Source organism: Atractosteus spatula, unplaced genomic scaffold (genome assembly GCF_055471065.1).
Source record: "Atractosteus spatula isolate fAtrSpa1 unplaced genomic scaffold, fAtrSpa1.hap1 Scaffold_56, whole genome shotgun sequence".
In the NCBI taxonomy this organism is placed as follows: domain Eukaryota; kingdom Metazoa; phylum Chordata; class Actinopteri; order Semionotiformes; family Lepisosteidae; genus Atractosteus; species Atractosteus spatula.
The window spans coordinates 175129-201191 of record NW_028296886.1 but is presented as its reverse complement, the minus strand read 5'-3'; the positions used below and the strand labels follow the sequence as shown (position 1 = coordinate 201191).

The window sequence follows — 26063 nt, the reverse complement described above, 5'->3', positions numbered from 1 at the left end:
CTTGCCTATGTTTATCCTCTACCGGCAAGATTGAGAAGAGATTTTGTACGGGAGGTTTTTTCCTTCATGTGGGGAGGGAGATATGAATATATAAAGCGTCTTGACATGTATCGGGGTGTTGATGCGGGGGGAAGGGGGGTTCCTCATATTCCCCTCAAGCTTGATTGTTTATTTGTATCTCAACTTGTCCTAGCGATTTCTAGTCCCATAGAACATGACAGTCAGTATTTTGTACGTTTTTGGTTTTCTTTTACGATGAGACATTTGGTGACTTGGGATAATTCTGTACCCCGAGGTGAAAATTTGCCCTGGCATTACAGACACGCTGTTCATTGGGTCAAGCTGCACCCTGAAGGTAAGGATGGTGCTGTTGCAGTGAGTCATAAGCAGCTGTATAGCACTGTCATTGAAAAAGGTTTTACTGGTCCTGCGGTGTGCGGCGTGAGTGCGGACGTCTGGCTGGGCATCCAGCCTAAGGGCCTGGAGAATCGGCTGGCGGACCTGAACTGGCTGTGCGTTTGGGGAAGACTTCCTGTCCGGGCCGTACTCCACAGTCATCGGTTGGCTCGATCTGCTGCATGTCCTGTGGCAGGCTGTGGGAAAGAAGAAACCATCCGGCACACCTTTTGGGATTGTAAACTTGCTAAGTCTGTATGGGTTTTATGTTCATGTTTGTTTGATAAAGTCACCCCTGGTTTTGTTCTGGATTGTAATACGATGCTCCTGGGGTTTAAGCGCAAAAATCTTACCTCTGGGAATCTTTTCTTACTGTGGTATGTTATTAGTATGTGTAAGTTTTGTTTATGGGAAACAAGGCAGGGACTGTGTAAGACTGGTATTCAGCCTACCGCTAAGGGGATTTATGATAGACTGATTGCTTTATTCCGTCAAAAGATGTCGGGTGAAATGCGAAGATGGGGTTTCCATGCCGCCCGGGAAAAGTGGAAGGGTCTTGTTGATCTTTAATGTCTGTTTGCCTTTCAGGTTTTGTTGAATGGGTTGCACTGTGTTGTAAGAAAAAAGGGGTTTTGGTTGAAGCTTTGGTGGGGGGAAGGCCCTGTTTTGAATAAGGGGAGGAGTCATGCTAATATGTTGTATTGTATTTTGTACAAGATGACTTGTGGATTAATGTTTGTGTTTTTCATGGTCTTTGGGATTGTTTGACTTTTGTCTTGTTATGTATTATACGATGGGTGGAATGTTGTTTTTCTTACAGGGTGGGAGAGGGAGGTGCGGCTTGTGTGATATGGGTTTGATGGGATCAATTTAAAGAAACGGGTGAAACCCTGGTTGGAAAGTCTTGATTTTGAATAGGGGGAGGAGTTATGCTAATGCTGTGCTCTGTATTTTGTACCTGATGTATTACGAACTATTGTTTTGTGGTTTCTTGCTGTATTTTGAAAGTGCTTGATGTATGTCTTGTAATATTTTGTATTTTGTAATAAAAAAAAAAAAATCTGTTCTTATCAGTTTAATATCTGATACGTCCCCCATCGGGGGACCACATATTAAACGGATTTTTGGAACAGGGAGCTGGATCAGGAGCTTGCTCCGTCCTCTCCACGCATCGGCCCGGTATTGCAGCGCCTCCGGGAACGGTGCACTACCTTCTCTCAGCGGTGAAAAGACAGACGTAGCTAGCAAGCAAGCGAGGTGGACCGGAGCTCCTTCCTCTCCGGTCTCGTCTCTCGTCCATCCGTGTGTCTCTGTGCCTCTGTGTCTCTCTCTCCCCCTCCCCGTTCCCGTGCTCCCTCGGTGCGCTTTCCCGCGCCTCGACTCTCTCGGCCAGCAGGCCGGCCCCCTTTTCGGCTCCCGTGCGTTTTCCCTCCAAAAAACTTAGTTTTTTCCTCCTTTTCCCTGGGAGGCAGGCGTGGCTTGTGTGTGTGTGTGTGTGTGTGTGTGTGTGTGTGTGTGTGTCCCCGTCCTTGCAGGCGGGCCCCTTTCGACAGCCGGGCGTTTTCCCTCCAAAAAACTTAGTATATACACCTTTTCTTTCTTTTTTTTCCGCAGGCAGGCAGGCAGGCAGGCAGGCAGGCGTGTGTGTGTGCGCGCGCGTCCCCGTCCCTCCCGAGAGAGAGAGCTGCCCCTTGCCTCTGCCCGCAGGTGCTGGCGGTCCGCTTTCGCTTGCAGCTGGTTGGGCACAGCTGCTGCCGGTGGGAGGGGCCTAAGCTAAGGAGGCCGGGCGGCTGGCGCCCCCCGCGGCTGCGGTCGTTGTCGGGCCGTTGACAGAAGATCAAAGAGCAGGGCCCCCGCCCGGGACTGGCAGGAAGGCAGGCAGGCAAGAGAGAGGGGGAGCAGAGTCCGGCGGCAGGCCTCTGGCTGCAGGGAGGCCGGCAGCTGCGCGGGTCCCGGGCTCCAGAGGAGAGTCGGCCTGCGCCACTGTGCGCCAGCGGAACGCCCGCGCGTCGGTCCGCGCCTTTGGGGGTATCGCTTCTCGGCCTTTTGGCCAAGTTCCGACGATACGTGGCATGACCGCGGTCCGAGGACTTGTCAAAAGGTGAAGACGACGAAGGCGAGGAGGAGAAGGAGAAGACGACGAACGGCGGAACCAGACCAGACCAGACGGGCGGATCCTTACCACCAGAAGACCGGAGCAGACGTCCACCAAAGGTCACCACGGGTAGTCGCCCTGGGTTGAGCCCAGGGGGCGAAGTGGGGCCTCCAAGATGACGGCGGTCGGCGGTGGTGAGCGGGCCCGCGGTCCGGCGGCTGTGCACCCTCTGTCCCGTGAGGGGCTGATGCGGTGCACAGTGCGCTTTGTGGTGAAGGATGCGGAGAGGAAGAAGGACTGGATGAACCGTGAGCGGTTTGAACGAGTGGTCCTGATGAAGGCTTTGGGGATCGAGTTGAAGGACATCGATTGTTTGCAAGACTTCCCGGTTCGAGGGATTTACGACCTGTCTCTCGCGAGCGACGAACTTTGTGAGAAGGCTTGGGAGAGAGTGTGCGAGGGAAAGGAGGTGGCTCCACTTAATGAGTTCCTGATAGAGCCGTTGTTCGCCAGGGAACTCAGGACTTTGACAATTCATTTGTTTAACCACCGGGTACCAGAAAGGGACATAATTACCTTTTTATCCAGGTTCGTGGATGTCCAGGGAGAAGGCCAGAAAGATTTAGACGTCCTCAGAGTGTGGACTGGTAAGAGGCGCTATACGGTGAGGCTGAGACCTAAGCCGTCTGAGGGCGAGGGTGTGGTTCACCCCCCGGCTTATTTTTCAATAGGGCCTAATAGGGGTTACCTCTTTTACCCGGGCCAACCTGTGACATGTAAGAAATGTTTTCAGAGAGGACATGTGGCTATGAACTGTCCCGGTGGTGTGTGTCGAAAGTGTAAGGCCACAACTCATGACACAAAGGATTGCACCAAGGTTTTGACATGTGACCTATGTGGGGCAGAAGGCCATGTTTACAGGGTCTGTCCGAGGAAGAGCCGGAGTTTTGCAGATGTGGTGCGGACCTCGGCGGAGGGCTCGAGGGGAGACGAGACCAGACCACCGCAGAAGGCTGCGACCACCCAGAGGCCTTGTGCAGACGTAAGAGAGGACAGAGGCGATAGACCAGAGGAGCCAGCAACGGCGACCGAGGTACCTGAAGAGGCGCGTCCGGGGACCTCATCATGGGCCGAACAGGTGGAGGAGGCAGAATCGGGGTCGCCGGAGTGGTCCATCCAGCCGAGCAGGGCCACAAAGAGGAAGTCGGCGGCTGAAAAGAGAAGAATGAGGTCTGACGTGTGCTTGTTTGAGACGGTGACCAATCGTTTCCAGGTCCTAGATTCCGAGGAGGACTCGGAAACCAGCGACGTCGAGGTCCAGAAGGTAGAAGATGGAGAGAGTGGACAGAGAAGGCCGAGACGTAAAAAGGCGATTGCTGTAAAGAGGGCGAGGGGGGAGGGTAAGAAAGGGGGTAGGAAGGAGGAAGGGGTGGAGGAGGGTGTAGAGGGGGAAGGGGAAGGGGAAGGGGGCAGGGAAGGGGGGGGTGGGGAGGAAGGGGAACAGAGGGAGGGGGGTGAAGAGCTGGGTAAGGAGGCTGACCCCTTGGAAGCCTCAGCCGCGGTTAGTACGCTCGATGACCCCATACCCCCGGGCCAAGGGGACATAGTGGTGGAACAGGAAGTTTCTGTTTCGGAGACCTCAGAACAGTCCGGGAAAGACGGCGGTACCCACCTTCTGACCTCCGATGATCCTGGGGTAAGTCCATCATCCCTGGGGGAGGGGTCCCCGCAGGTTCCAAGTGGGATGGAGAATGTCCTTAGCCCTATCGGAATACAAAGTGACTTTAGTTTGGGAGACGGGTTACAGCTGCGGACTCCTTTTGATCCAACATGAGTCGCACAGTATGTACGGTTAACGCCAGAGGGCTTAAAAATCATGTTAAGCGGATTGGCGTCTTTAAATATTTAGAAGCGCGCCAATTCGGCTTTTGTTTCCTGCAGGAGGTACATTTAGGCACGAGAGGTGATATTGCCACCTTTAAGAGAGATTGGGTTAAAGGGGAGTCTTGGTGGAGCGTAGGGGGAGTGCACTCGTCTGGAATTGGGATCCTTTGTGGAACCCCGAATTTCACGGCTAACGATGTCAATATCATAGTCCCGGGAAGGCTTATGGTCGTAGATGGTGTATGGGACGGACTGCAGGTCCGTCTGATAGCTGTCTACGGGCCTGCCGAAAGGCGGCTCCAGGCGGCGTTTTTAAGAGATCTTGAGCCACATCTGTTTACTAATAGGGTGGTGGTGATGGGAGGGGATTTTAATATGGATGTGTGTGACGTGAGTGGTGCGAGTGTGGGTAGTTTTAAGGAATTAATATCACGGTTTCATTTAAAGGACGGTCATAAAGATCTTAGTCAGAGAGGGAGAATGCACACATGGAGTAACGGAAGGGGTGTTTTTAGAAGACTGGATTATATCTTCACCACCCTGCGTGGGTTGACACAGGCGGCACAGGTTACCCCGGTTTGGTTTTCAGATCATCTGTTGCTGTCGGTTGATCTGATACCAGATGGTATGGACCCTAAATCAAATTACTGGAAGCTGAACACGAAAGTGTTATTGGAAGCCGATTATCAGAGCATGATAGTTGCGCTTTTGGAACGCTTCCAGTTACAGAGGGGGAGGTACCCGACAGCGGTTCTTTGGTGGGAGGCCTGTAAAAGGGCTATCTCCAAAGCTTCTATTTCCTACTGTTGCCAAAAGAAAGTAGCAGAGAGAAGAGAGCTTGAGAGATTGCAGCAGGAACTTGAAGATCTGTATGTGGCTTCCAACCAGGGCGGTGCTTTTGATATGGCAAAAGTTTCAGAGCTCAAGCTCAGGCTGAAAGAACTTTGGTTAGAGCGAGCGAAGGATTTTTTGTTTAGGCTTAAGGGCACCCTGATGGAGGGCGAGGAGAAGTGCTCAGCTCAGTTCTTCGGCTCGGTCCGAGCCAGACAGAAGAAGACTCTCTTTGAGGGTCTGAGGAGAGAAGATGGGTCCATTGTCAGAGATATAGAAGGCATGGTGAGGTGTGCAACTAATTTTTACAGGTTTTTATTTTCAGAGAAACCAGTGGATGCGAGCTTGTGGGATGAGTGGTTGGTGGGTTTCGACAGGAAGACGGTTGGTGTGGAAGGTGTGTGTGGGGATCTAACACTGACGGAGATAGGAGAAGCCATTGGTGGCCTGCGAAAAGGTACTACCCCTGGGATTGACGGGCTTCCTACAGATTTTTATGTCACCTTCCGGGACAGGTTACTACCGGTGCTGTTGGAGGTCTATAATGAAGTCCTGAAGGAGGGTGAGTTAGGAAGAACGATGAGGACTGGTATCATGTCTCTGGTTTATAAGAAAGGGGATAAAGAAGATCTGGAGAACTGGAGGCCGATCCAATTACTCTGCACCGATTATAAGATCTTGGCCAGAGTATTGGGGAGACGGCTGAGGAAGGTGATGCCGGATCTGGTGAGTAGGGATCAAACCTGCAGTGTGGAGGGCAGAAACGTAAAGTGGAACCTGCAGTTGATCAGAGACGTGATAGAATGGGTGGAAGACAGGAACCTTGAGATGATGCTTGTGAACCTTGATCAGAACAAGGCTTTCGATCGGGTACATCACACTTTCCTTTGGGAGGTGATGAAAAGAGTGGGGTTGGACGAAGGCTTCATTAGATGGATCAAGGTTTTGTATAACAATGTCATCTCAAGGGTATGCATTAATGGTAAGCTAGGCATGGGTATTCCAGTCAGGTGCGGGGTGAGGCAAGGATGCCCTCTGTCCCCCTTATTGTACGTGCTCTACATAGAACCCTTTCTACATCTGATTCGAGGTGATCCCCGGGTGGAAGGGGTGGTGGTCCCGGGGAGTGGGGGAGCACAGGCAAAAATAGCTGCCTATGCGGACGATATTTCGTTGTTTCTTACCACTGACAGCAGCCTTTCACAAGTGCTACAGATAGTAGAGAGTCAGACCAGAGGGACAGGTGCTTTTTTGAACACGTCAAAATGTACTGTTAAATATTTTGGCAAGTGGAAAGAACGACAAGATGTGGCGGGTGGTCTTACCTTGGTGACGGGGCCGGTGAAGATTCTGGGAGTTCTCTACCATACACAGGACTCGGCCAGGATCAATTGGGACCTGAGGATGGGGAAGGTTAAGCAAAAGATGGGCCTGTGGTTGAATAGGTCGCTGACATACACGGGGAAAGTGCTAGTTTTAAAGGTGGACGTACTGCCACTGCTGCTTCACTTGGCCTGCGTGTTCCCCCTGCCTGCTCGGCTCCGCCGAGACCTGGTGAGGGCGGTCTTCCACTTCGTTTGGAGTGGAACGCATGAGTATATAAGGAGGGCGGACATGTGCAGGCCAGTGGAGGGGGGTGGTAGGGCTGTTCCGGACTTCCCGTTGAAGTTAGACACTATTTTCATTGCAAATCTGTGTAAAACCCTATACGAAGACCCGGATCACCTCTGTGTTTGTTTTATTCGTTTGTGGTTCGCAGCTACGATGAAACACCTGGTAGTGTGGACGAACACAACGCCGAAGGCACAAAAGCTGCCTTGGCATTATAGGCATGCTGTGGTGTGGCTCCAGAAACATCCGGAGTTCAGGAAGGGCTTGGGTTCAACGGATCATAGGCGAATGTATAGGGTTATTATGGAGAAGGGGGAACCTGCGGTCGTGGGGGTGTCGGAGGAGGAGTGGAGGCAGATCCAGCCGGTGGGTCTAGAACACAGACTCAAGGACCTCAACTGGCGGTTGCTCTGGAACAGGTTGCCCGTGAGGGACACGCTCCACAGGCACGGATTGTCCAGGCAGGACAGGTGCCCGCATCCCGACTGTTCTGAGGTGGAGACCCTACTACATGTATTCTGGGGTTGTGTTTTCGCCCAAAGGGTGTGGGGTCACTGCGAGGAGCTCTTGCAGAAAGTCGCCCTTGATTTTGTTTTAACGAGCCGGGTGGTGATTCGAGGAATAAAGGGAGCGAGGAAATGGAATACAGAATTTTTGTTATGGTTTATACTAAGTTTAGTTAAGTTTTATATATGGGCAGCTAGGAAGGAGCTGGTGGAGCACGGCGGTAGTGTTACAGCCGTGTCGGTATTACGTAAAGTCAAAAACGATGTCAGCAGACGTGTCCGGTGGGACATCCTGCGGTGGGGTTTTGCAGCGGCAAAAGAAAGGTGGAAGGGGTTAATTTCTTTGGGGTGTTGAATTGGTTTTCTGTGTATGGTTTTGTTTCTGTATTTCTTGGTTTTATAATAATAATGGAAATGTTGGGGATGGAGGAGGGATTAATTTTGCATACTGGGCGGGATTATGGTAATGTAAGGAATTTGTGTAAATATTTTCGGTGACTGTGTTTTGGAGGTTTTCTGTTTGAACTCATATGAATATTGTCTTATTTATACTTTGTGGCTTTCTGATTTTTGATCTTGACTGTGGAGTGTAATATCATATGGGGTGTTGCTATTGTTCCAAGGGGGGGCTGATTTGTTCTTTTTGTTTGAATGGTGGAAATGTTGTTGTTGTCTTACCTTGGTGTGTTGTAGTTTGTTATTTTTGTAATAAAAACATAAAAAAAAAAAAAAAAAATCTGTTCTTATCAGTTTAATATCTGATACGTCCCCCATCGGGGGACCACATATTAAACGGATTTTTGGAACAGGGAGCTGGATCAGGAGCTTGCTCCGTCCTCTCCACGCATCGGCCCGGTATTGCAGCGCCTCCGGGAACGGTGCACTACCTTCTCTCAGCGGTGAAAAGACAGACGTAGCTAGCAAGCAAGCGAGGTGGACCGGAGCTCCTTCCTCTCCGGTCTCGTCTCTCGTCCATCCGTGTGTCTCTGTGCCTCTGTGTCTCTCTCTCCCCCTCCCCGTTCCCGTGCTCCCTCGGTGCGCTTTCCCGCGCCTCGACTCTCTCGGCCAGCAGGCCGGCCCCCTTTTCGGCTCCCGTGCGTTTTCCCTCCAAAAAACTTAGTTTTTTCCTCCTTTTCCCTGGGAGGCAGGCGTGGCTTGTGTGTGTGTGTGTGTGTGTGTGTGTGTGTGTGTGTGTGTCCCCGTCCTTGCAGGCGGGCCCCTTTCGACAGCCGGGCGTTTTCCCTCCAAAAAACTTAGTATATACACCTTTTCTTTCTTTTTTTTCCGCAGGCAGGCAGGCAGGCAGGCAGGCAGGCGTGTGTGTGTGCGCGCGCGTCCCCGTCCCTCCCGAGAGAGAGAGCTGCCCCTTGCCTCTGCCCGCAGGTGCTGGCGGTCCGCTTTCGCTTGCAGCTGGTTGGGCACAGCTGCTGCCGGTGGGAGGGGCCTAAGCTAAGGAGGCCGGGCGGCTGGCGCCCCCCGCGGCTGCGGTCGTTGTCGGGCCGTTGACAGAAGATCAAAGAGCAGGGCCCCCGCCCGGGACTGGCAGGAAGGCAGGCAGGCAAGAGAGAGGGGGAGCAGAGTCCGGCGGCAGGCCTCTGGCTGCAGGGAGGCCGGCAGCTGCGCGGGTCCCGGGCTCCAGAGGAGAGTCGGCCTGCGCCACTGTGCGCCAGCGGAACGCCCGCGCGTCGGTCCGCGCCTTTGGGGGTATCGCTTCTCGGCCTTCTGGCTAAGATCGGAAAGTACGTGGCAGGCCCGCGGCTTGATGACTTGGCTGGGGGACGAGAAGACGACGACGGAGAAGACGGAGAAGACGACGGCGGCGACGGCGGCGGAGAGGAGGGAGATCGAGGACCAACCAGAGGGAGGAGAACCAACCTGCCGGAGGAGGACGGAGGCCGCGGATTCCAAGCTACCACGGGTAGTCGCCCTGGGTTGAGCCCAGGGGGCGAAGTGGGGCTTCCTGATGGCGGCGGCGGCGGCGACGACGGCGGCGGCGGGTGAGTGGACCCGCGACCTGGCGGCTGGGCACCCTCTGTCCCGTGAGGGACAGATGCGGCGCACAGTGCGCTTCGTGGTGAAGACGGCGGAAGATAAGGCTACCTGGATGAAGAGGGACAAGTTTGAAAGAGACATTTTGTTTCATGGACTTGGGATTAAGGTCAAGGATATCACTAGTTTGCAGGATTTCCCGGGGAAAGGTATTTTTGATTTGACAATGGAGTCGGACAAGTTGTGCGAGACTGTGTGGCAGAAGGCGCAATCCGGGAAAAATTCTTTTCCGATGTCTTTGTTTTTGATGGAGCCTCTCTTTGCGAGGGAGCTGAGGACGCTTACCGTCCACCTGTTTAACACGTTGTTGCCTGAGCGAGACATTGTGATGTATTTAACCAGGTTTGTGGACATTCAAGGGGCCGGCAGCAAAGTGGTGGACGAGGCGGGGGTCTGGACCGGGAGGAGGAGGTATTTGGTCAGGCTCCGACCTCAGCCGTCTGGAGAGGAGGGCGTTTTGCATCCCCCTGCCTACTTTAATATCGGGTCAAACAGGGGCTACCTTTTCTACCCAGGGCAGCCCCTGACATGTAAAAAGTGTTTGCAACAGGGACACATTGCAGCGAACTGCCCAGGAGGTTTCTGCAGGAGGTGCGGTGCGGAGGGACACGAGGCGAAGAACTGCGGACAGGTACTGACATGTGATCTGTGTGGGTCAGCGGGTCACGTGTATCGCTCGTGTCCCAGAAAGCAGAAGAGCTTTGCGGACATTGTGAAGGCTCCCCCGAAAGATCCGAGACTGGAATTACCAGGACCCTCCGGTGGTCCGTTTATGTTTTTCGGGACTGTGGGGAAAACTAAGGAGGGGGATAAGGGTGGACCAGGGCAAGCAGCAGAGGGGGCGGGTGAAGCGGGTGACGAACACCCAGAGTCCAGGTCCTGGGCTGATATGGTCCCAGAAGGCCGACCAGAGTCCCCGAGCTGGTCCCCGGTTTTAAGTAGGTCTACAAAGAGGAAGGGAGGGAGAGGGCCGAAGGGCCCTGATTTGCGACGCGCCAAGTTGGGGTTGCAAAATCGTTTCCGGGGGCTGCCTATTGAGACTTTAGGCAGCGATTCAGATGGAGTGGAGGAAGACAGTAGCCGGGAGGGGGTAGCATCCGGGAAATCCCTCGAGCCTGGTTTCGAAAAGGTGGAGGGTGCGGGTGGAGCGACGGGAAAGAAAGGAGAGGAGGTGGCGGGGAGGGGAAACGCAAGGGGGGAAAGGTCAGGGGAGGGATTGGAGGTGGAGGGGGGTACTCTTTCTGCCGTTTCAGTCACCCCTGAGGAATCAGAGGAGGTGGAGGTGAGCGAGGAGCCACTTCCTCCAGGTCAAGGTGAGCCGGTAGTGGCTAGTGAGGGAAGTGAGATGGAGGTAGGGAGTTTAAAAGAGATAGAACAGCCGGCTCACCCGCAGGTACCCGGGGATCCCGAGAGCGAGTCATCTTCCTCGGGGGAGGGGAGCTTGCAGCACTCCGGGGAGGGGGAGAGCGATTCAACATCAGCTGAGACAGATAACTCAGAGGTTAGCCAGGAAGAGGAGACTAGGGTACAAACTTCTCATGACCCGCCATGAGTCGTATTATTTGTACGGTAAATGTGAGGGGTTTGAGGAACCCTGCGAAGCGGACTGGCGTCTTCAAAGACCTTGCGAGTCGCCAGTTCGGCTTTTGTTTTGTTCAGGAGGTTCATTTGGGGTCACAGAAGGATGTAGCGGATTTTAAGAAAGAATGGCAAAAAGGAGAGTCCTGGTGGAGCATTGGAGGGGTGCACTCTTCAGGCATCGGGATTTTATGTGGGGTGTCAAATTTTGTGGGGGGTGAGGTTTGTGTGGTTGTTCCGGGGCGTTTATTGGTAGTGGATGGGGTGTGGGATGGCCTGAAAGTGCGCCTGATAGCGGTGTATGGACCGGCTGAAAGGCGCCTTCAGGCAGATTTTATAAGAAAGATCGAGCCACTCCTATTTACCAACAGAACGGTGGTGATGGGCGGGGATTTTAATGTCGATATTGGTGACACAAATAGGGCAGGGGCGCGAGCCCTGAGAGAGTTGGTGAGTCATTTTAAATTGCAGGACGGCCTTAACATCTCGGGCCCGGCCTCTAAACAGTTTACTTGGAGCAACGGCAAGGATATCTTCAGGAGACTGGATTACATCTTCACTACCCTAAGTGGACGGTCTACGGTAGGACATATTGTTCCTGTATGGTTTTCTGACCACATGTTGCTGTCTGCCTGTCTGACCTCGGATGACCCAGGCCCCAGATCAGGTTACTGGAGGCTAAATGTTAAGGTGTTGTCCGAGGTTGAGTTCAGAAGCAGGATAGTTGACCTGATTGAAAGTCTCTGCAGTCAGAGATGGAAATATCTGTCCGCTGTCAATTGGTGGGAGATGTGTAAAAGAGTTATATGCAAGGAATCGGTCAAATATTGCCGAGACAGGAGACGGAAGGAGAGGGAGGATTTAGATCAGCTCCAACAGGAGTTACAGACCCTCTATGAGGGATTTAATCAGGGAGGCTCTTTTGACGCACCGAAGGCGGCGGAGATCAGGCTTCGGATGAAAGAGTGGTGGTTGGCGCGAGCCAACGATTTTCTCTTTAGAGCGAAGGGAAATTGGAGGGAAAAGGATGAGAAATGCTCGGCTATGTTTTTCGGCTCGGTGCGTTCTCGGCAAGCCAGAACTTTGGTGGAGGGCCTAAAGCAAAAAGACGGTTCCGTTACCTCTGACCCAGCAGATATGGTCAGGTGTGCCTCGGATTTTTACAGGGAACTGTTCTCGGGGAAACCAGTGGACACTGACTTGTGGGAGGAGTGGTTGGCGGGAATAGTGACGGTAGAGGAGGGCATGCCTGAACTGGAGGGAGAGCTTTCGGGTGAGGAACTAAGGGAAGCCATGGCAGGGATGCGGAGGGGGACGGCTCCCGGAATTGATGGCTTGCCCATTGACTTTTACGTGGTGTTTTGGGATAAACTGCAGCCTATCCTGCTCGAAGTTTTTAACGAAATCTTAGAGTCAGGGGAGTTAACGGGAACTATGAAAACTGGAGTTCTGTCTTTGATTTTTAAGAAAGGGGACAAGGAGGACCTGGAAAACTGGAGGCCGATCCAATTGCTCTGCACTGACTATAAGATCCTGGCCAGGGTGCTGAGTAGGCGGCTGAGGAAGGTGATGCCGGGTCTGGTCTGCAGGGATCAGACCTGCAGTGTGGAAGGAAGGAAACTAGCCTGGAATCTCCAGTTGGTGAGAGACATCATTGAATGGGTGGAGGAAAGGGGCTTGGAGCTCATTCTGGTAAGCTTAGATCAAAGTAAAGCCTTTGACAGAGTGTGTCATCCCTTCCTTTGGGAGGTTTTAAAGAGACTAGGGATTGGTGGAACTTTTATCCGATGGCTCAGGATTTTATATAACGGGGTCATCTCAAGGGTATGTGTGAATGGAAGGTTGGGGATGGGGTTCGTGGTTAGCCGTGGGGTGAGGCAGGGGTGTCCCTTGTCCCCTCTCCTCTACGTGCTATACCTGGAGCCCTTTTTGCGACGAATCCAGAGTGACCCTTGGGTGGAGGGTGTACTAGTCCCGGGTAGCGGTGGAGCACAGGCAAAGTTGATGGCTTACGCAGACGATGTAACTTTGTTTCTTACCACTGACAGGTCTCTCACTCGGGTTCTGCAGATAGCGGACGCCATGGCTGCAGGAACGGGTGCACTGCTTAATCTCAGCAAGTGCACCGTCAAATATTTTGGCAGATGGAAGAACAGGCAGGATGTGGTAGGAGGTCTCAAACTAGAGACAGGGCCCGTGAAGATCTTGGGGGTCAGTTTCCATACTGCTGACTCTGCCACAATTAACTGGAGGAGTAAGATCTCAAAAGTGAATCAGAAGTTAGGTTTGTGGCAGAGTAGGCATTTGACACTGGTAGGAAAAGTCCTGGTAGTGAAGGTGGATATATTGCCGTTGCTCATCCATCTGGCCTGTGTTTTCCCGCTGCCTCCCAGGTTCCGTAGAGAGCTGGTGAGGACCATCTTCCGCTTCATTTGGGGCGGAGGATATGAGTACATCAAGCGGGTGGACATGCACAGGCCGGTGGAGGAAGGAGGTCGGGCGGTGCCGGACCTGCCGGTGAAATTGGACTCACTTTTCATCTCGGGGCTGTGCAGACTTCTGAAGGAGAGTCCGGACCACCTGTGCGTCCCCTTTGCACACTTGTGGTTTGCCTCTGCAGTAAAACATTTGGTAGTGTGGACAAACACAACACCCAAGGCAGAAAGGCTGCCATGGTATTATAAACATGCGGTACAATGGCTAAAAAAGCACCCGGATGCTAAGGGAGGTACAGCACTGCTGGACCACAAGGCACTGTACCAGCTGGCTACTGCAAAGGAGGAGCCGGCTATTGTGGGAGTTCCGGGAGAGGTGTGGAGGCAGACGCAATCGGTAGGGCTGGAAAATAAGCTGAAGGACCTCAATTGGTTGGTGGTGTGGAACAGACTTCCAGTCCGAGAGACTTTACACAGACATGGTCTCTCCAGGCAGGACAAGTGCCCACGCACTGACTGCCAAGAAACCGAGTCCATCGCACACGTTTTATGGGATTGTGGGTTTGCACAGAGGGTATGGGACCAGTGTGGGGGCCTTTTAACGCAGGTGAAACTAGACTTTGTGGTGTCCAGACAAGTTATACTGCGTGGAATCCCAAAAACAAGGAGATGGGGGATCAATTTTTTGTTATGGCTGGTGATCAGTTTTGTAAAATATCATCTGTGGGCATCACGCAAAGACCTCACTGAGTATGGGGTCAGTGGAGCACCAGCCGCTGTCGTGCATAAAGTGAAATATGATATAGCATGTCGGGTAAAATGGGATATTCTGAGGTGGGGTTTTGCGGCAGCCAAGGAGAGGTGGAAGGGGCTATTTTCGTTGGGGTGATTATTATGTTTTGTATAGTAAAAGTCGGTATGGTTTTGGTGAATGTTTTGTTTTTTCAGATGTGGGGGTGGGTTTTGATTTGCATTTGAGGCGGGGTTAAGGAAATTGTATTTTGCTTGGGTTTTCAGAGGTGTGGGTTTTTGAATGTTGTTTTCTGTGTTTTTTGAGTAACATGTGGGTTGATTTTTTGTGTGATGGGTCTTTTTTGCTGTTTTGTATGTTTTATACGTTTCTAATAAAAAAAAAAAAAAAAAAAATCTGTTCTTATCAGTTTAATATCTGATACGTCCCCCATCGGGGGACCACATATTAAACGGATTTTTGGAACAGGGAGCTGGATCAGGAGCTTGCTCCGTCCTCTCCACGCATCGGCCCGGTATTGCAGCGCCTCCGGGAACGGTGCACTACCTTCTCTCAGCGGTGAAAAGACAGACGTAGCTAGCAAGCAAGCGAGGTGGACCGGAGCTCCTTCCTCTCCGGTCTCGTCTCTCGTCCATCCGTGTGTCTCTGTGCCTCTGTGTCTCTCTCTCCCCCTCCCCGTTCCCGTGCTCCCTCGGTGCGCTTTCCCGCGCCTCGACTCTCTCGGCCAGCAGGCCGGCCCCCTTTTCGGCTCCCGTGCGTTTTCCCTCCAAAAAACTTAGTTTTTTCCTCCTTTTCCCTGGGAGGCAGGCGTGGCTTGTGTGTGTGTGTGTGTGTGTGTGTGTGTGTGTGTGTGTGTCCCCGTCCTTGCAGGCGGGCCCCTTTCGACAGCCGGGCGTTTTCCCTCCAAAAAACTTAGTATATACACCTTTTCTTTCTTTTTTTTCCGCAGGCAGGCAGGCAGGCAGGCAGGCAGGCGTGTGTGTGTGCGCGCGCGTCCCCGTCCCTCCCGAGAGAGAGAGCTGCCCCTTGCCTCTGCCCGCAGGTGCTGGCGGTCCGCTTTCGCTTGCAGCTGGTTGGGCACAGCTGCTGCCGGTGGGAGGGGCCTAAGCTAAGGAGGCCGGGCGGCTGGCGCCCCCCGCGGCTGCGGTCGTTGTCGGGCCGTTGACAGAAGATCAAAGAGCAGGGCCCCCGCCCGGGACTGGCAGGAAGGCAGGCAGGCAAGAGAGAGGGGGAGCAGAGTCCGGCGGCAGGCCTCTGGCTGCAGGGAGGCCGGCAGCTGCGCGGGTCCCGGGCTCCAGAGGAGAGTCGGCCTGCGCCACTGTGCGCCAGCGGAACGCCCGCGCGTCGGTCCGCGCCTTTGGGGGTATCGCTTCTCGGCCTTTTGGCTAAGATCAAGTGTAGTATCTGTTCTTATCAGTTTAATATCTGATACGTCCCCCATCGGGGGACCACATATTAAACGGATTTTTGGAACAGGGAGCTGGATCAGGAGCTTGCTCCGTCCTCTCCACGCATCGGCCCGGTATTGCAGCGCCTCCGGGAACGGTGCACTACCTTCTCTCAGCGGTGAAAAGACAGACGTAGCTAGCAAGCAAGCGAGGTGGACCGGAGCTCCTTCCTCTCCGGTCTCGTCTCTCGTCCATCCGTGTGTCTCTGTGCCTCTGTGTCTCTCTCTCCCCCTCCCCGTTCCCGTGCTCCCTCGGTGCGCTTTCCCGCGCCTCGACTCTCTCGGCCAGCAGGCCGGCCCCCTTTTCGGCTCCCGTGCGTTTTCCCTCCAAAAAACTTAGTTTTTTCCTCCTTTTCCCTGGGAGGCAGGCGTGGCTTGTGTGTGTGTGTGTGTGTGTGTGTGTGTGTGTGTGTGTGTCCCCGTCCTTGCAGGCGGGCCCCTTTCGACAGCCGGGCGTTTTCCCTCCAAAAAACTTAGTATATACACCTTTTCTTTCTTTTTTTTCCGCAGGCAGGCAGGCAGGCAGGCAGGCAGGCGTGTGTGTGTGCGCGCGCGTCCCCGTCCCTCCCGAGAGAGAGAGCTGCCCCTTGCCTCTGCCCGCAGGTGCTGGCGGTCCGCTTTCGCTTGCAGCTGGTTGGGCACAGCTGCTGCCGGTGGGAGGGGCCTAAGCTAAGGAGGCCGGGCGGCTGGCGCCCCCCGCGGCTGCGGTCGTTGTCGGGCCGTTGACAGAAGATCAAAGAGCAGGGCCCCCGCCCGGGACTGGCAGGAAGGCAGGCAGGCAAGAGAGAGGGGGAGCAGAGTCCGGCGGCAGGCCTCTGGCTGCAGGGAGGCCGGCAGCTGCGCGGGTCCCGGGCTCCAGAGGAGAGTCGGCCTGCGCCACTGTGCGCCAGCGGAACGCCCGCGCGTCGGTCCGCGCCTTTGGGGGTATCGCTTCTCGGCCTTTTGGCTAAGATCAAGGCTCAAGTGGCATGACCGCAGTTCCGAGATCTTAGTTCAGGGGGTCGGGCTAGTGACGAAGACGACGACCAGGAGGAGGAGGGCGAACCGAAGACAAAGAAACAGCCACTGGTGGAATCGCTCCAGGTGAAGCCTGGGGGGTGAAGCCAGGGCTGCCGAGAAGGAAGACCAAGAAGACAAAGAAACAGCCACTGGTGGAATCGCTCCAGGTGAAGCCTGGGGGGTGAAGCCAGGGCTGCCTTGAGGGTCCATCAGGCGTCGGGCGGTGAGGAGCCTCCTTTGGGAGTGTTTTCCTTATTTTTTCGGCGTCAGGATGGACTATTTTTGGAGATCTACTCAGCCGGCCACTTTGACCGGGCTGCCGAATACGATTAGGTTTAAGTTGCGGGAGGATTTGGATTTGGAGTTGCCTAGTAGGATTTCTTTCATCGAGTCAGTGTTGTTCAAGGGACTTGATCTTTCAGTTCGGGACTTACTTTGTGTTCAGGGATATACCGCATCTAAGTCAGTGGATGTTACTTTTGCGACGGAAACCCAGTATTTTTCAGTTTTGCGGCGTTGTAGAGAAAGGGAGAAGGTTGTTCCCCTCATACATTATGACATTGAAGGGCTCTGGGCTAAAGCCCGTCGGGTGATCACGGTTCACGTTTATAACCCCTTTGTGCGGAATGACGATCTTTATCTTTTTTTGAGCCGCTATGTGGACGTTGTTTCTGACTGCACCCGGGTGGTGGACAGGTTGGGGGTGTGGACAGGTCGGAGGCAGTTCGCCGTGAAGCTCCGGCCTGATCCTACTTCCGTGGATGGATTCAAGCACCCTCCTGCGTCTTTTGCCCTTGGGGCCGATCGGGGCTACCTCTTTTACGCGGGCCAGCCCAAAACTTGCCGGAGATGTCAGGAGCCTGGCCATACTGCAGAGTCATGCTCGCAGGTAAGATGCCGTAACTGCAATGAGCTTGGGCATCTCATGAGAGACTGCAAAAAAGGGGTTATGTGCACTTTATGTGGCGACGAGGGCCATGTGTGGAAGAACTGTTACGCCCGGTCCTTTGATAGAGTCCAGGCCATGAAAACGAACTATGTGAACATAATCGTTGACGGGGAGGAGGACGACACCTCTGAACCCGTGAAAGACACTGTTGCAGAGACGGCCGGCACGGCAGATGAAGGGACTGCATTGCAGGAGCCTGGAGCACCTGAGGACGTCAGTCCGGCGCCATCTGGAGGCGTGGGAGAGGAACTCCCGGTTGCCTCTGGGCCTGAGGCTGATGGATCTCGGGGCCAGGTGCAAGGTAAGAGGCCGGTTCCTGCAGACCCCGCTGCAGACCAGCCTCCCGCTGAGGCCAGTGGAGATGAGCAACTGGAGCCTAGAAAGCGGAAGAAGAAGGAGAAGAGGAGGAGAAAGGGAAGAGGGCAGCAGGAGGAGTCTGGAGCCGGAGGCATTCTTTCGACGGATGAGGAGGACTCTAAGAGAGCTGGCGCCATGGAAACTGAGCAGAGTGGGCCTGTTGAGTCTGGTGTCGACACTCCGCCTGGCACCAGTTACCAGTGGTCTGAGTGCAGTGGTGGTCAGGTAATGTCTCCAGGTTTGTTGCCGGACTCTCTCTTCTCTCCGTTGCAGAGTCCTGATTATTATGGCCCGGACTTCTTGATGGACAAGCTGCAGAACGAGGTGCCTTTTGCAGGATCCCCGGTTGCTGACAACACCAACATGGACACATGACTCTCACCGTCTGCTCGGTGAATGTCAGGGGTTTGAGAAATCGTGTTAAGAGATTGGCTGTTTTTCAATCTCTACGCAGCCTTCGTTGCTCTGTTTTCTTCCTACAGGAAGTGCATGTGCGGGACAGTGTGGACTCTGAACATTTTTCAAATGACTGGCATTGTGGTCAGTCTGTGTGGGGGATTGGGAGTGCGCATTCTGCGGGGGTGGGTATTTTGTTAAACGACAACAGCCTTTGTGTGGTAAATAGTTTTGTCGGGGTACCGGGGAGGGTGTTGGTGCTCGATGCTGACAGGTTTGATAAGAAATATAGGTTTATTTGTGTTTATGCTCCCTCGCAGCGATTAGAGCGGAAAGATTTCTTTGCCTCTCTCGAACCTTTGTGTGTTACTAATCGTTCTGTTTTTCTTTGCGGTGATTGTAACGTCGACCTGGACACTGATACTGATTTCGGCGCCACCGCTTTGCGGGATCTGGTGAAGCACTTTAGTTTGGTAGATGGCTTCAGATCCCTTTTTCCCAGGGCTTCTGGGGCGACGTGGAGGAATAGCCGAGGGTGTGTGAGGCGCCTGGATTATGTATTTTTGGAGAGCTCTCTAGTCGTGGCAGATGCAGGTATTGTCCCCTCTTTCCTTACTGACCATGACATGCTTTGGGTAAAGGTTAATGATGGTAACCCCTCCTTCGGGCCGGGGTACTGGAAATTGAACGTGTCTATCCTGGCAGATGCTGACTTTTGCTCTGCAGTGAGAGCCCTGATCCAAAGTTGGTTTGCTCTGAAACCGCTTTATCCCAGTCTGAGAGCATGGTGGGACGACCTCAAGGGAAAGATTAAGACCTTCACCATAGCTTATTGTAAACGTAAAAGCAGTCTGAGGAGGAGAGAGCACCGTAGATTGCAGCGTAATTTAGAACGGTACTACGTTCAGTTCAATAAGGGGAAGGCCTTTGATATCACAGGTGCGGCTCTGGCAAAAGCCAGGCTGAAAGATTTTTATATTGCAGATGCAAAGAAGTACCTGATCCGCCTCCAAGATAGGTATAGGGAGGAGACGGAGACGTGCTCTGCTTACTTTTTTAACCAGGTGAAGCAGCAGCAGAAAAAGAGGGCAATCTCTGTGTTGTATGCGGCCGATGGTCAGCGGGTGAGATCACCCGAGGGTTTAATTGATGTGGTTGAAGCGTATTATACTTTGCTGTTTCAGAAACGAGTGACGAGGTCAGAGTCTTCGGACTTCTGTAGTGGTCTTCCCAAGGTGCCAGAGACGGGAGAGTTGTCCGTTCCAGTCTCTTTAGCAGAGATGGAATTAGCCCTGAGAGGTATGAAAAACGGGAAGGTGCCAGGGATTGATGGCCTCTCTAAAGAATTTTATGTTGCCTTTTGGGACCTCTTAGGTCCAGCTTTGTTGGAAGTTTATACTGAGGCCTTTTGTTCCGGTGAGCTAAGTGAGTCCATGAGGACAGGAGTGTTAGTGCTCCTGTTCAAGAAAGGGGACGCAGCCAATCTGGCAAATTGGAGACCCCTTACAATGCTCACGGTCGATTATAAGATACTGGCTAAATGCCTTGCTAATAGGGTGCAGAAGATCCTAGCCGACATAGTAGGTCGGGAGCAGGCTTGTAGCATCCCCGGCCGCAGTTGTATGAAGAATTTGCAATTAGTCAGAGATGTTCTAGCGTGGTCAGAAGATAGGGGACTTCCCCTGCTGGTCGTAGGGTTAGATCAAGAGAAAGCTTTCGACCGGGTAGACCACCACTTTTTGTTTACTGTGTTGTCCAGTTTTGGTATTGACCCTTTGCTCATCTCCCTTATTCGGTTGTTATATTTCAAGGTCTTGAGCAGAGCTTGTGTTAATGGGTACCTGGGGAAGGGTGTGAAGCAGGAAGCAGGGGTGCGGCAAGGCTGCCCCCTCTCTCCTCTACTGTATGTGTTGTACATCGAGCCACTGGCAGTAGCGTTCAGAGGTGACCCAAGGATAGACGGGATTCTTATCCCCGGGAGCGGTGGTAGGCATTTGAAAGTCTTGTTATATGCCGATGACATCACTCTTTTTCTTAGCAGCACTTACAGCCTGGCTGTAGCCTTGGAGGTTGTCGAGTCTTTCTCCCAGGTTTCTGGGTCTAAGGTAAATAAAGAGAAGTCCTCTGTGAAATTTTTCGGGGCATGGAGGGTGGGTGATAGAAATTCCTGTGGCTTGGTGGTCTGTGATGGTCCCTTGAAGATCCTAGGTGTCCTATTTGAAGCCGGGATGCCTGCCAGCACGAACTGGGTTAAGAAGCTGAGTTCGGTACGTCAACAGTTGGGTCTATGGAAAGTGCGTCGCCTTTCCTTTCCAGGAAAAGTCTTGGTGTTAAAAGTGGACATTTTGCCTCGTTTATTGTACCTTGCCTATGTTTATCCTCTACCGGCAAGATTGAGAAGAGATTTTGTACGGGAGGTTTTTTCCTTCATGTGGGGAGGGAGATATGAATATATAAAGCGTCTTGACATGTATCGGGGTGTTGATGCGGGGGGAAGGGGGGTTCCTCATATTCCCCTCAAGCTTGATTGTTTATTTGTATCTCAACTTGTCCTAGCGATTTCTAGTCCCATAGAACATGACAGTCAGTATTTTGTACGTTTTTGGTTTTCTTTTACGATGAGACATTTGGTGACTTGGGATAATTCTGTACCCCGAGGTGAAAATTTGCCCTGGCATTACAGACACGCTGTTCATTGGGTCAAGCTGCACCCTGAAGGTAAGGATGGTGCTGTTGCAGTGAGTCATAAGCAGCTGTATAGCACTGTCATTGAAAAAGGTTTTACTGGTCCTGCGGTGTGCGGCGTGAGTGCGGACGTCTGGCTGGGCATCCAGCCTAAGGGCCTGGAGAATCGGCTGGCGGACCTGAACTGGCTGTGCGTTTGGGGAAGACTTCCTGTCCGGGCCGTACTCCACAGTCATCGGTTGGCTCGATCTGCTGCATGTCCTGTGGCAGGCTGTGGGAAAGAAGAAACCATCCGGCACACCTTTTGGGATTGTAAACTTGCTAAGTCTGTATGGGTTTTATGTTCATGTTTGTTTGATAAAGTCACCCCTGGTTTTGTTCTGGATTGTAATACGATGCTCCTGGGGTTTAAGCGCAAAAATCTTACCTCTGGGAATCTTTTCTTACTGTGGTATGTTATTAGTATGTGTAAGTTTTGTTTATGGGAAACAAGGCAGGGACTGTGTAAGACTGGTATTCAGCCTACCGCTAAGGGGATTTATGATAGACTGATTGCTTTATTCCGTCAAAAGATGTCGGGTGAAATGCGAAGATGGGGTTTCCATGCCGCCCGGGAAAAGTGGAAGGGTCTTGTTGATCTTTAATGTCTGTTTGCCTTTCAGGTTTTGTTGAATGGGTTGCACTGTGTTGTAAGAAAAAAGGGGTTTTGGTTGAAGCTTTGGTGGGGGGAAGGCCCTGTTTTGAATAAGGGGAGGAGTCATGCTAATATGTTGTATTGTATTTTGTACAAGATGACTTGTGGATTAATGTTTGTGTTTTTCATGGTCTTTGGGATTGTTTGACTTTTGTCTTGTTATGTATTATACGATGGGTGGAATGTTGTTTTTCTTACAGGGTGGGAGAGGGAGGTGCGGCTTGTGTGATATGGGTTTGATGGGATCAATTTAAAGAAACGGGTGAAACCCTGGTTGGAAAGTCTTGATTTTGAATAGGGGGAGGAGTTATGCTAATGCTGTGCTCTGTATTTTGTACCTGATGTATTACGAACTATTGTTTTGTGGTTTCTTGCTGTATTTTGAAAGTGCTTGATGTATGTCTTGTAATATTTTGTATTTTGTAATAAAAAAAAAAAAAAAAAAAAAAATCTGTTCTTATCAGTTTAATATCTGATACGTCCCCCATCGGGGGACCACATATTAAACGGATTTTTGGAACAGGGAGCTGGATCAGGAGCTTGCTCCGTCCTCTCCACGCATCGGCCCGGTATTGCAGCGCCTCCGGGAACGGTGCACTACCTTCTCTCAGCGGTGAAAAGACAGACGTAGCTAGCAAGCAAGCGAGGTGGACCGGAGCTCCTTCCTCTCCGGTCTCGTCTCTCGTCCATCCGTGTGTCTCTGTGCCTCTGTGTCTCTCTCTCCCCCTCCCCGTTCCCGTGCTCCCTCGGTGCGCTTTCCCGCGCCTCGACTCTCTCGGCCAGCAGGCCGGCCCCCTTTTCGGCTCCCGTGCGTTTTCCCTCCAAAAAACTTAGTTTTTTCCTCCTTTTCCCTGGGAGGCAGGCGTGGCTTGTGTGTGTGTGTGTGTGTGTGTGTGTGTGTGTGTGTGTGTCCCCGTCCTTGCAGGCGGGCCCCTTTCGACAGCCGGGCGTTTTCCCTCCAAAAAACTTAGTATATACACCTTTTCTTTCTTTTTTTTCCGCAGGCAGGCAGGCAGGCAGGCAGGCAGGCGTGTGTGTGTGCGCGCGCGTCCCCGTCCCTCCCGAGAGAGAGAGCTGCCCCTTGCCTCTGCCCGCAGGTGCTGGCGGTCCGCTTTCGCTTGCAGCTGGTTGGGCACAGCTGCTGCCGGTGGGAGGGGCCTAAGCTAAGGAGGCCGGGCGGCTGGCGCCCCCCGCGGCTGCGGTCGTTGTCGGGCCGTTGACAGAAGATCAAAGAGCAGGGCCCCCGCCCGGGACTGGCAGGAAGGCAGGCAGGCAAGAGAGAGGGGGAGCAGAGTCCGGCGGCAGGCCTCTGGCTGCAGGGAGGCCGGCAGCTGCGCGGGTCCCGGGCTCCAGAGGAGAGTCGGCCTGCGCCACTGTGCGCCAGCGGAACGCCCGCGCGTCGGTCCGCGCCTTTGGGGGTATCGCTTCTCGGCCTTTTGGCTAAGATCAAGTGTAGTATCTGTTCTTATCAGTTTAATATCTGATACGTCCCCCATCGGGGGACCACATATTAAACGGATTTTTGGAACAGGGAGCTGGATCAGGAGCTTGCTCCGTCCTCTCCACGCATCGGCCCGGTATTGCAGCGCCTCCGGGAACGGTGCACTACCTTCTCTCAGCGGTGAAAAGACAGACGTAGCTAGCAAGCAAGCGAGGTGGACCGGAGCTCCTTCCTCTCCGGTCTCGTCTCTCGTCCATCCGTGTGTCTCTGTGCCTCTGTGTCTCTCTCTCCCCCTCCCCGTTCCCGTGCTCCCTCGGTGCGCTTTCCCGCGCCTCGACTCTCTCGGCCAGCAGGCCGGCCCCCTTTTCGGCTCCCGTGCGTTTTCCCTCCAAAAAACTTAGTTTTTTCCTCCTTTTCCCTGGGAGGCAGGCGTGGCTTGTGTGTGTGTGTGTGTGTGTGTGTGTGTGTGTGTGTGTGTCCCCGTCCTTGCAGGCGGGCCCCTTTCGACAGCCGGGCGTTTTCCCTCCAAAAAACTTAGTATATACACCTTTTCTTTCTTTTTTTTCCGCAGGCAGGCAGGCAGGCAGGCAGGCAGGCGTGTGTGTGTGCGCGCGCGTCCCCGTCCCTCCCGAGAGAGAGAGCTGCCCCTTGCCTCTGCCCGCAGGTGCTGGCGGTCCGCTTTCGCTTGCAGCTGGTTGGGCACAGCTGCTGCCGGTGGGAGGGGCCTAAGCTAAGGAGGCCGGGCGGCTGGCGCCCCCCGCGGCTGCGGTCGTTGTCGGGCCGTTGACAGAAGATCAAAGAGCAGGGCCCCCGCCCGGGACTGGCAGGAAGGCAGGCAGGCAAGAGAGAGGGGGAGCAGAGTCCGGCGGCAGGCCTCTGGCTGCAGGGAGGCCGGCAGCTGCGCGGGTCCCGGGCTCCAGAGGAGAGTCGGCCTGCGCCACTGTGCGCCAGCGGAACGCCCGCGCGTCGGTCCGCGCCTTTGGGGGTATCGCTTCTCGGCCTTTTGGCCAAGACCAGGGGAGAGATCGTTGGACTGCTACCAGTGCCTGCAGACGTTTGGATCCAGAGGGAATTTTCGTGTTGCTGGTTCCTGTTTTCCGGAGAGTTGCCTTTTTTTTGCAAGGAGGATACTTTGAAGACCTTTGCGAAGAGCGTCGGAAGGCTGTTTTCCCGCAATGGCCGAGGGCCAGGCCCCCCCCGGGTGGGCCAGCCAGGCTCCTCGGCTGAAATGGACCTTGCGCTTTAAATGGGTGAGAGAGAAAGAAATGATGGGTAGATATGAGTTTGAATGCAAAATTTTGTTTGGAATTTTGAAAGTTTTACCGAGTGAAGTGAAATGTCTGCAAGGAAACAGGCCTTTTGGCTTTTTTGATGCTACCTTTAACAGCGACCAGATTTACAAGAGAGTCTCTGGGATGTGTGAGGAGATGGTGAATGACGAACTGTTACGGGACTTTGACGTTTTGGGTCTGGCTCAGGACGATGTGCGATTTATAATTGTAAACATGCATGACCCCTTCATTGAGGACGACATTATTACTGCTTACCTGTGGATGCATGTGGATGTCCTGGCAGGTCCCCAGATAATTGGTGACAGATTCCGGGTCTGGAATGGGAGGCGCAGATACCAGGTGCGCCTCAGGCGGAATGTTGGGCGCGCGGACGGGTTTTCGCACCCCCCGTCGGCCTTCTTCCTGGGTCAAAGCAAAGGCTACATTTATTATCAGAACCAGCCGTCCTACTGCAGAAAGTGTTGTTCCTTCGGCCACATGGACAAAGACTGCACTGCCACCTCCTGTTCGAGGTGTGGAGCACGGGACCACACTAAAGGGAGATGTTTCCAGAAAACTTGCTCTCTGTGTGGGGATACAAACCATCTGTACAGAGAATGCGTATGGAGAGACCCGGAGATGGCCAGGGAACAAGAGAGAGGCTTCCCAGATGCCGCACCGGTGGAATCTGACTCGGAGCAAGAAGGAGATGAGGAAGACGAAAGAAGAGAGGAAGGCAAAGGAACTGAGAAGACAGAGGGGAACAGGAATGAAAACGTCGAAACAGGTGACGGCAAAGAGATCGAGGGTGAAGAGAGAGCAGAGGTGGATGTGAGTGAAGCATCAGACACCGGTTTGGACAGCAGCGGTAGCTTACCTGCTGGTCAGGTGGCTAGAGCCGTGGACCTGTTCGAGCACCTGCCGCAAGATGACCTGGCGATGGACCTGGGTGACTTCGACCTGGAGGGGAATGTGGCAGTCCAGAAAAGGCCAAGGGAGGATTCCGAAGAAGAGCTGCCTGCGGGGGAGGAGAAGAAGGCCAAGGAGGACGTTCACGCAGAGGAGGGTGTAGAGGAAGGCATGGTGATGGAGTCCTCCCCTGAGCGGGAGGAGGCTGCAGTGTCGCATTGGGGTCAGAAGGGGCACCTGTCAAGAGAAAGAGTACCGGAGTCGCCTTACCTGCGCTGCGTTTCGGTGGCTCCGAGCGTGGTGCAGTCCACTTCTGAGGAGGAAGGCTCAACCCCTTATAGGACAAGTGACACAAGTTCTTCGGAGACGGACAGCTCTGCAGAACCAGATGTGGATCCTGGGGGGAGAGATGATGGGAGGTCGAGATGACCTTCAAAATCCTAACTGTAAATGTTAGGGGATTGAAAAATAGGTCGAAAAGGATTGCTGTGTTTAAAATTTTGCGTGAAAATAAGTTTGATATATGTTTTTTACAGGAAGTGCATTTGGGTGGTGATACAGATGTGAAGCGGTTCTCTAAAGATTGGGAATCGGGGAAGTCCTTTTGGTGTGTGGGGGGAGTACACTCTTCTGGGGTTGGTATATTATTTGGGAATAACCGCATTGATGTTACAGAAACTTACTTTGTGCGGCCAGGGAGAATTCTTGTGGTGGATGGGGTATACTTAAACACAAAAATGAGATTTATAGTCGTTTATGCACCGGCGGATAGGACATCA

At 53.3% G+C, this 26063-nt stretch overlaps 6 non-coding genes across 6 annotated transcripts; all 6 read left to right on the top strand.

The window, feature by feature from the left end:
* The first annotated feature begins 1424 nt into the window (after window positions 1–1424).
* LOC148806262 (U2 spliceosomal RNA) lies at window positions 1425–1609 on the top strand. The gene has a single exon (XR_016089673.1). It is a non-coding gene; the product is annotated as a U2 spliceosomal RNA (small nuclear RNA).
* Window positions 1610–8016: 6407 nt separating this feature from the next.
* Window positions 8017–8212, top strand: LOC148806261 (U2 spliceosomal RNA). Its single transcript, XR_016089692.1, has one exon. It is a non-coding gene; the product is annotated as a U2 spliceosomal RNA (small nuclear RNA).
* Window positions 8213–14498: 6286 nt separating this feature from the next.
* On the top strand, window positions 14499–14684 carry LOC148806260 (U2 spliceosomal RNA). The gene has a single exon (XR_016089687.1). It is a non-coding gene; the product is annotated as a U2 spliceosomal RNA (small nuclear RNA).
* Window positions 14685–15501: 817 nt separating this feature from the next.
* Window positions 15502–15692, top strand: LOC148806259 (U2 spliceosomal RNA). The gene has a single exon (XR_016089668.1). It is a non-coding gene; the product is annotated as a U2 spliceosomal RNA (small nuclear RNA).
* A 6379-nt stretch (window positions 15693–22071) lies between these two features.
* LOC148806258 (U2 spliceosomal RNA) lies at window positions 22072–22266 on the top strand. Its single transcript, XR_016089685.1, has one exon. It is a non-coding gene; the product is annotated as a U2 spliceosomal RNA (small nuclear RNA).
* An 817-nt stretch (window positions 22267–23083) lies between these two features.
* Window positions 23084–23274, top strand: LOC148806257 (U2 spliceosomal RNA). Its single transcript, XR_016089667.1, has one exon. It is a non-coding gene; the product is annotated as a U2 spliceosomal RNA (small nuclear RNA).
* Window positions 23275–26063: the final 2789 nt, after the last annotated feature.